General features: G+C 53.5%; 1 long non-coding RNA gene across 1 annotated transcript; it reads right to left on the minus strand.

Moving 5' to 3' along the window:
• Positions 1–635: 635 nt before the first annotated feature.
• Positions 636–4,570, minus strand: LOC141582236 (uncharacterized). The gene is made up of 2 exons (XR_012515044.1): positions 2,112–4,570; positions 636–2,005 (listed from the first exon to the last, which is right to left on the minus strand). It is a non-coding gene; the product is annotated as an uncharacterized LOC141582236 (long non-coding RNA).
• Positions 4,571–9,988: the final 5,418 nt, after the last annotated feature.

Raw genomic sequence — 9,988 nt, forward strand, 5'->3', positions numbered from 1 at the left:
TCAGATGGCAGATAAGGCACTGTGACCTGTGAGGGCCCCTCCTCCAGGCTGCTCTGAGGAGTCTGGATTTGTGTCTCACCAACGTTTACCAAGCGCTCACCATACAGGCACTGTTCTAAGCTCGTTTACATGAGTTGTCTCCTTTAGTTCTCAGAAGTAGATCAAAATAAGGCCTAGAGAGAAGTAACCTAAAGTATGGAGCTGGAATTTAGCCTTCTGTGTGTGCGATTGGCTGATAAAGTTTCCCAGACTTCCCTTCGTCCCTGACTTTTTATTTTTTGGTTAACTTTTTTTTTAAGAGACAGGGTCTCTATCACCCAGGCTGGAGTGCAGTGGTACAATCATAGCTCACTACAGCCTTGAACTCCTGGGCTCAATTGATCCTCCCTCCTCAGCTTCCCAAGTAGCTGGAACCATGGGCATACCACCATGCCCAGCTAATTTTTGGTAAAGATGGGGTCTCACTATGTTATGCAGGCTCTCAAACTCCTGGGCTCAAGTGATCCTCCTGCCTTGGCCTCCCAAAGCGCTGAGATTATAGGCATGAGCCATCATGCCCAACCACAATCATTCTTTCATGACAAGTCGTATTAGTCCGTTTTCACACTGCTGATAAAGACATACCTGAGCCTGGGAAATTTACAAAAGGAAGAGGTTTATTGGACTTACAGTTCCACGTGGCTGGGTAAGGCTCACAATTACAGTGGAAGGCAAGGAGGAACAGGTTGCATCTTATGTGGATAGCAGCAGGCAGAAAGAGGGCTTATGCAGAGAAACTCCCCTTTTTAAAACCATCAGATCCTGTGAGAACCATTCACTATCATGAGAATAGCACAGGAGAGACCCACCCCCATGATTTAATTATCTCCCACTGGGTCCCTCCCATAATACATGGAAATTACGGGGGCTACAAGATAAAATTTGGGTGGGGACACAGAGCCTAGCCATACTGTTCTGCCCCTGGCCCCTCCCAAATCTCATATCCTCACATTTCAAAACCAATCGTGCCTTCCCAACGATCCCCCAAAGTCTCAACTCCTTTCGGCATTAACTCAAAAGTCCACAGCCTCATCTGAGACGAGGCAGGTCACTTCTACATGTGAGCCTGTAAAATCAAAAGCAAGTTAGTCACTCCCTAGATACAGTGGAGGTACAGGCACTGGGTAAATACAGACATTCCAAATGGGAGAGGCTGGCCCAAACAAAGGAGCTACGGGCCCCATGCAAGTCCGAAATCCAGCGGGGCAGTCAGCTCTTAAAGCTCCAAAATGATCTCCCACCTGGTCCCTCCCACAACACACGGGGATTATGGGAGCCACAACAAGATGAGATTGTAGGTGGGGGGGGGGGGGGGCCCGGGCCAAAGCACATCACAAGGACTTTTAAGTTCTTCCAGAAGTTTTATGGATATAGCAGAGTCCGCTTCTAACAACAGTAACAGTAACTCAGCAAGACAATTTCACCAAGATAATTTCTAGGCGGGCGAACAGAATCCTACTTTGATTAAAGCTTGGACAAAGGCAATGAAGAGGCAACCCCAGGACCGCAGGTGGTTAGATCCAGGGATTTTCGCTCAGTTTTGCCAACACAGGGCCTCCTTTGGCTTTCCCAGTCCATCAGTCCCATGTGAGTCAATGTTTGTTCCGGAGCACCAGCCACGTGCGAGGCACTGCGCAGGACGGGTTGGAGCTGGAAGCCAGGGAGTGGATGCAGAAGGCAAAGAAGGGCACTCCACACCTAAGACATTGCATCGTGCGTTTAGAAAAGGCAGAGTAGTCAGCAAGGCCAGCGCTGAGCTCACAGGCAGGGGATGGAAAACAGGGGCTGAAAGAGTCTCGGGCTGAAACTGACATGCTCCGAATACCAGCTGAGGGATGTGTGCCTTAGCCCCACGGTTCTGGAAACCCCAGAAGGTGGTGGGACAGAGGTGCCCCGAGGACACTTGAGATCTTGTCTGTCTTCCTCACAGCCATCTCCCCCATGCCTGGGACAGTACCTGGCACCTCTGTCGATGGAAGGAAACAATAAACACATGACTTACGTTGGAGAACATCCTTAAATGTAGAGGATGGGGAAGGACTCAGGACAGGAGGCCCCCGTTAAGAACTCACAGCAATATGGAACCCAGGGGGCAGAGGTCACAGTGAACTGAGATTGTGCTACCGCATTCCAGCCCGTGCCACACAGCGAGACTCCATCTCAAAAACAGAAACAAAAACTCCCAGCAGTAATCTGAGTGAGAATTGACCAGAGAAACAGTGGTCATGGGTACAGAGAGGAGAGCACACAGTCAATCGGCAGCGAGGGTGGGCTCAGCAGGACTTGTAGATTAATGGAACACAGTGTCCAAAGGGCAAGAGGCATCTAAGACACCTGGCCGGTATCCTGGCGGAGGAGGAAGAAGGGGAATGAGCTGCTTGGGGGAAGAAACCTATAGAGCTTGGAGATGCAAGATGCCCCAGGCCCATCCTGGAGAACAGCATTTGCATCCTCCACTGAGGAAATATTGCGGGGAGGAGCTAGCGCGGTGGTGAGAAGCGGACAGTGTGGAAAGTGAGAACGAGCATGGCTGCCGCAGCCTCCTGCAGAGGGCAGACAGGCTCCCTGCGGCTCTTTTCTCTGCTCACCAGGCCATGCAGCCCCTTATTCAGAGACACAGCCCTAGAGACAGAGGAATGGCTAAATAACAGGAGGGGAAGCAGGGGTGCAAGGGTGTGCAACTCATCGGGGCAGGGAGTGGTACCCAGCGGGGACCTCTGGCAGCAGGTGAGGTGTCAGAGAACACAGAAGACATGGGGAGGGCCCATCTCAGCAGTGGGAGCTCACAGGGAGGTTTTCAAGCCGCATCTGAGCTAAGGCTGGCAGGACTGATGATGGATTCGATGCTTCATGGGGAGAGGGCCAGGGTGGCTCCTTTACCCATGTATAGGCATAAGTTTTAGGTTTGGGTGATAATGTCATTACCTTGGAGTTCCCTGTACCGGGTTCCAGAAACTTTGGGAAGCTAGACGAAGCCGGGGAGCTGCTCGTGTCTGTGACACAGGCCCACCCCCTCACCATCCTCTATACAATCGACAGAGCAGCGCAGGGGGCTCCGGGTGCCCAGCGCACGTGCTCAGCATGATCCTCCAACAGCCGGCCCTCAGACGGCTCATGGCTCCCAGGAGGGACTTTGAAACACGGAAGTCTTCCCACGTAGGCTCCTTGGGAAGAATCCATGCAAGGGTCTGCAGGTCCACCCTCCCCCTCAGGCTCACGGAGAAAGCCCGGGCTGAGAGGTGGACCACAAGTTCAACGTGCACAGGACCATAGCTTTGGGTTTGAAAGGGTCACATTTATTGAGGGCCTATTATGTGCCAAGCTCTGTACTAGACACTGGGGATACAAAGATAAATGTGACATGGTCCCTGACTTCAAGGACTTCACAGTTCATTGGAAAAACTGACCTAAAACCAAATGATTGGAAGGCGTAAGGCCATTCTAAGAACTGAATAAGCTGGGTATCATAAGCGGGGGGAAAGACTGTCACTTAATCCTCATGCCAACAGCCTGGGAGAGGTGGTGTTAGCCGGTTTTACAGGTGAAGAAAGTGAGGTTACGATGGTGAAAGCACTTGCCTCAGGTCACACTAGGAAGAGACACCGCTGGCAGAATGCAGGGCATGCCACACAGCCTCGTGAGACTCACTTCTGTGCTGCTCCCCCCAACTCTTTGCTCTGTGGTAGCTCACTGGTAGCTTGAAATCTACCAGCAGATGGGTCACAGAAATCAGCAAGCACTACCAAGCAGGTGATAGCCTGGATTCAGATCCCAGTTTGAAACTAAAGACTCCCTCCTGTCTCCCCCAGAACATTCTCTGAATTGAACCCCCACTCCGTCTAAGAAGCCTGCCACCCCAAGAGACTCAAGAAGCTTGTCCTGGACAATACCAAAAAGACAATGGATGTGGCCCACCTTGGGAGTCCCCAGGGGCTGTGCGACTCCGTCGAGTCACCGTTCACCCTTCAGCTCTGAGCTCACATCTCAGCAGACACATCTGGGCCAGGTAAGCCAGTGGGCCTGGGACGGGAGGGACAGAGCGGACCAGGAGGAAGAGGAGGCTGGGAGGGCGCGTTCCTGGGTAGTGTGATTCGCTGATGAATCTCCGTCTCCCCCACCAGCTCCACAGGACGGTGCTGGCCTCACTAACTGTGGTAGACCAGGTGCAAGCGGCAGGAAGCCCCACTCCAGCACGTGCTGAGTGAATGAATGAGCTAGTGAAGGAGGCAGGAGGCCATAATCGCTGACGGTGCACACCTGCCTCCCCCAGCATGGTCTACCCGCCCTGGGGGGAGGCCGCAGGAGAGCTGGGCTGCCCAGGTTCTGCTACTCACTAGGTAACCTGTGCCTCGGCGTCCTCCGCTGTCAAACGGGGTCTGTGGCTTGTCCCGACAATTAAATGAGTTAACGTTTGGGAAGCACCTGGCACGCAGTCAGTGCGGTGTGTTAGATCCAGAAGGAAGACACCCCGCCCCCCACCCCCAGATCACTCCGTCTGCGGGCAGAGACCGTTTTCCCCTCTGCTCTTCCAAGGTGCCCGTTCAGCCCGTTCCACCCCGAGAGGGGTTCCCCGCCGGGGGAGAGAACCACTGCCTTGCCCGAGCTCTGAGCGTCCTCCCCTCCCCCCACCCGTCCCACCTGCAGCGTCCCCACCCACCCACCTCTGTCTCTCTGTAAGTGGCCCCGAGCCTCGTCTAGCTCCGCCTGGCCCCCAGGCTCGCGGAAGGCGCCCCAGCAGCCCCGCTGCGGGCTGGGGGTCCGGGAGGCCGCGGGCTGGACGCGCCGCCCCAGCCAGAGCCAGGGCCCGGCCCGCACTCCGCGGGCGCCACCCTGTGGCCAACTGCGGAATCGGCGGCGCAGGCGGCCCGCAGAGCCTGGAGGCCCAGAGGGTGCCCGGGCTGCCCAAAGGGAGAGAAGCGGGAAGGAAGGGCGCATCACCAAAGGGGCTGCTGGGCTGTGGGTCACAGAGCAAACCACTCAGTCCAGGAGGCAGTGATCCTTGGGCAAGGCTGCATGGGCGCCGGCGCGCAGAGCCTGCAGGGGCCCTTTCTCCCTGTGGGTTAGACACCCCCTCCCCAGAAGTGACCCTTCCCATGGGATAATCTTTGGCAGGAGTCTGAGGTTCCTGCTCCTGGAATCCCTGGCTTCCCCGTGCCAAGCGCATTACACCCACAGCGCCACGGCTATGGGCTGATGAGAAGACAAACACGGGACTCCACACCCTGACGCTGGAGCATATATATCCTCGTTCCCTGGCTGGGGTCTCTGGGGAATAGCATTTGGCGGAGAGTCCAGGTTCTAATCCCAGCTCTGCCCTGACTCTACGTGTGCCCCAGCCCATCTGTGCCTCGACGTTCCCATCTGCGGGAAAAAGGGTGATAAAAATAAAAATCCACCCAACTTCTCTCCCGGAGGTGGGGAGGTGAGGCTTACACGAAATAATACCGATGAAAGCATTCTGAAGATCAAAACCCATGGCATTCAAAGTTTCTGATCCATGATAACTTTAGTAACCAGGTGAATACACGGAAATACAAACACACTTACTCAAAGAGTAAGCCCCTCAAGTTCTGACATTAAAAACTCCTCAAACAAGAGACTTTTATTTGGAGGGGAAAGAAAGGAGCATGCAGTTGAGATCCAAAAATACAAAGTTCCATATGGGAAATTTAAATGATCTTAGGATTTTACTATATAAAATTTAAAGGCAGCTCGCTCTTCAGGAAACTAGTAGAATAGACATTACAATCCCCAAAGACGTCAGGAGGACAAAGGAGGAGCCCAAAGTTAACTAGGGTCCGACTTGATCTGCTTCAAACACAGAATCACAGACCCTCACCGTGACCTAGACATCCCAGCAGGCACCAGCCTCTACGCAGAGTGCACGTGAACACTTCCACCCGGCCACCTGTGCGGGCTATTCCTTGTACAAGAACAAATCCACGTACAGACCGTATTCTGATAGCCACAGTTGGAACCCAGGCCCCTAGCTATTGGCCCAGGATCATGATAACAAAGCTGTCCCTGGCTTCAGAGTTCAAACCTGGAATCTCAAGGCAGGATGAGAATTGACCCCAGAGTGAGGGAGACAGGCAGCCCCGGCCCAACCTCTATCCCACAAAAAAATACAGCGAACCAAACTTCATTCCCTCACCGCCTGTATGCCATGGGCAGCAGCTGCGGGGGGAGCGAAACCACCTGCTTCAAGAGACAGGGTTGGGACAGCTCTGGCAGGGCAGACCCGAACGAGGGATTTCAGCTCCTCTGATCAGCACATCTCCTAAAAGTCCTTTTTGACACGCCAGGTCCTATGCTGATCCTAGCAGGCGCCTCCTCCTCCCTTCCCCGTCTCTTACTGTCTTCCTTCTTAAGTAGAGAGGGTCGCATACACCGTCACAGCCTGTGTATTTCTACTTCACAATGCTTTTGCCCCAGTTGGTCCTGTTTCTCAGGCTTTCCTTCCCCCTTGTAGCACATGCTGCCTTGCAATTTCTGTTCCCTCTGTGGCCTTCCAGAGTGCCAGAATCTCTGGGGGTGAACCTTGACAGGCACCTCCTCTGAATCCCCCAAGCCCTGTGGGTCGTCTCTTTTCACTGAGCTCCGCTAAGTACACTCGCACGGAGGCAGGCAGAGGGATGAGACGCCTGGCAGCCGAGTGGACTGCAGCACTCTGATTCAATCCTCACCCTATTTAGAAGTTCCAGGTCCTGGATTCTGAGGTGAGGGGCAGCCCCAGCCTCATGGTAGCACTATGGGTTTCAAATTAATTCAACAGTTCCCTGTTGCTCTCACTCTGGCTTCAGCACTGTGCTGGGTACTGCAGGACTTCAAAGGCAGGATGAGAAGATCTCAAGACTCCCTCGCCTCCCCTTTCTTGCTGACCCAAGGAAGAAGAGCATTCATCTGATGGGTCAGATTTCAGGACACTGACTGACATATTTGGAAGTGGGTGTGGTCACTCTGCATAAAAGATGAGCTGAGGATGTGGCGGCGGAGGGTCTCTGTTCACCCAGCAGAGGAGACGCACACTGGCCCAGGCTGAGGCAGTTCCTTGTCCTTCCACGTGGCTGGCCAGAGCACAAGAAAAGCAGAGATCTGGGGAGAGCAAGGCCCCCACGCTCAGCCCAGCCATCCCCAGTTCTCTGCATGGGTTTATGGTCCAAGCCCAGCTACCAGCAAAGGTGACTGCTTCCTCCTCTGTTCTTCCTCTAGGGCTCCCTCTGGGACTTTGCGGGTAGCGGTTGCCAGGGTCTAGGTCTGCCTAAATGCCCTAGCCCTTACACATGGATTAGCACCTCGGTACTGCCAGTAGCTTTGCTAAGAAGCCATCACCCTCCAGCTCAGCAGGGAGGCTGGCACAGTGCTGCAGGACGGGGGAACGGCTAGAATATGGTTTCATCCGGGACTTGGGAAAAGCTTCACAGACACGTGGGAGTCTCCCACTGACCTTGAAAGACACATAGGATTCCATAGAAATGTGGAGGCATGGCAAAATTGGCAAATGGGATCCAATTAAACTAAAGAGCTTCTGCACAGCAAAATAAACTATCATCACAGTGAACACAAGAGCACTGCCTTCTCCTGGAAGCAGCCCCCGGGTCCCACAGTCAGACGTAGTCAAACGCCCTTCTTCCCCAGGACAGCTACTCACTCGCGTCCATCCTAACGCTTGTGCCGGGTGAGCTGCAGTTAGTGCTTCACTGCTCTGCTTCCCCAGTCTTCCCAAAGCCTTTTGAAGACAGATGTTTCGTTTATCCGACATGTATGCGACAATATTTCTTAAGCACCTACTCTGTTCTAACTCCCCGGTGCTGAGAACTCGTTGCAGAGCAAGGAATGCTTGGTCCAGTGGAGACAGGAGGTGGCCGTTTGATCCGACATGGGGCTAGCTCTTCTTGACTCTTTATTCCTCACCACTAGCAAGACCTGGCACAGAGAAGCCCCTGAACAAGTGATGGTGGAGGAAAAAGAGGGCGTGGTGGTTGAGACGTGTTGCAGCAACTAGGAACAGAGGGCTGGAGCTCAGGAGAGGTGACCGTGTAGAAGGGATAGTTTTGGAATTCCACCCTGCTCATCTATAAGTTCACGTGAATAGCATTAAACCTGATGTGGAGAGCGCGTGGGGGTCTTGGACCTTAAAGGAAACGTGAAGACAATGAGCAGCTCTCGTCCGCATTGCCCCTGCACTCCCAGCACTGCTTGCATGAACAGGAGACAGACATGTCCCTGGCACAGGGAGGCTGCTCCCACTCAGAGCACATCTGTTGAGGGATGAGGACACGAGTCTGCCTGCACCCCAAGGCCAAGCATCAGCTGAGCATCCAACGCTTACACTACAGAGAGCTGCTGTCCAAGGAAGCCTGAGAGACCATGGGGAGGAGCACAGCCGCCTCCCTGCAGTGTCCCAGCAGCAAATCACGTCGGCAGACCCACCAATGACTTTCTTCTCTTCCTAATTCAACGCAAGGTTTCGGCTCCATCTGAGTGTCTGTGGCACGGAGAAAATTAAATGTAGATCCCAAAGTGACATTGAAAATGGAACAAGCCTATTCTGAGCATCATTTCTGCTGGTCCTAAAAAAGAATTATCCAAATTCTCACTGAAGAGCTCCCCTTCTGGCTCCCTGGGGGAAGCCGGCCCAGGTGAGGGCTCCTTCACTGCAGCGCAGCTCTAAAATGCGCTGCGTAAGTTCTTGTGGACAAACTGCCGCTCGGAACAGCTTCTAGTTGTCTGAAAACACTTTCAAGTAAACAAGCCCATCCCAGTCAAATTGTATGGCTTAGCTTTGGAGGTTTCTGAACTTCTGAGCCCTTTTGCGATCCCAGCCCCACCCCTATAGTGCCTACAACCTTCAGCTCCTCCTCCAATGAGGATTCTAGACCGAAAGCTCCATGCAGCAGGGGCCATGCCATGGTTCACTACCACAGCATCTAGTACCTCTCCTGGAACATAGCAGGCCCTTGCTATGTGGATTCAACACCTCTCTTTTATAAGATATAAAGATGTATAGGAGGCTGGGCACAGTGGCTCACACCTGTAATCCTGGCACTTTGGGACGCTAAGGTGGATCACCTGAAGTCGGGAGTTTGAGACCAGCCTGGCCAACATGGTAAAACCCCATCTCTACTAAAAATACATGTTAGTTGGGGGTGGTGGTGCGCACCTGTAATCCCAGCTATTCAGGAGGCTGAGGCAGAAGAATCACTTGAACCCGGGAGGCGGATGTTGCAGTGAGCTGAGATCGTGCCATTGCACTCCAGCCTGGGCAAAAAGAGTGAAACTCCACCTCAAAAAAAAAAATACATACATATATATATAGGATATGTTTCCCACCTTTAGACCCATCCTCCTTCTTCAGACACAGTCTGGAGAGGGTAGCCCAGGTCTCTTCCCACCCATAGTGCTTTGTGCAGATGTGCCAGGGCTGGACAGCCCCAGCAGTGAGACGCACTCCTGGGTGGCACTAGGGTCAGAAGAGCACATGTGTAACCACTGGGGGCCCTTCAGTCCTCCAGCCAGGACCCTTCCTCTGAGCCTACAAAGAATGCAAGCTGGCCTCCCCGCTTCTCGACACTCATCTTCCCCCCTCAGCCCAGCACCCCCTGGCCCCTCTAAGATGCTTCCAGGAACATACAGCACCGTTTAGAGAGGATCGAATGGCATGGCTTCTTTAGCAAGCTGGAACACTCAAGCCAGCCCGATTCCTTCTGCTTTATTTCAGACAACCAGGTGTAACAGCAGAATTCCTCATCCTCAGTAGAGAGGTGTGGTGCACAGTCCACAGAGAGACATCGTGGTTAAGAGGCAGGTTCAAGAGCCTGGACACCTCAACTCCATCCTGACCCCGCCACTTACTTTCTGGTTGTGTTGGGGAAAGTGCTTCATCTCTGTCGGGGTCAGTTTCCTCACCTCTAAAACGAGACTGATAGGAATAGTTCCTACCTCACTG

This window comes from Saimiri boliviensis, chromosome 19, assembly GCF_048565385.1.
Source record: "Saimiri boliviensis isolate mSaiBol1 chromosome 19, mSaiBol1.pri, whole genome shotgun sequence".
NCBI lineage: Eukaryota > Metazoa > Chordata > Mammalia > Primates > Cebidae > Saimiri > Saimiri boliviensis.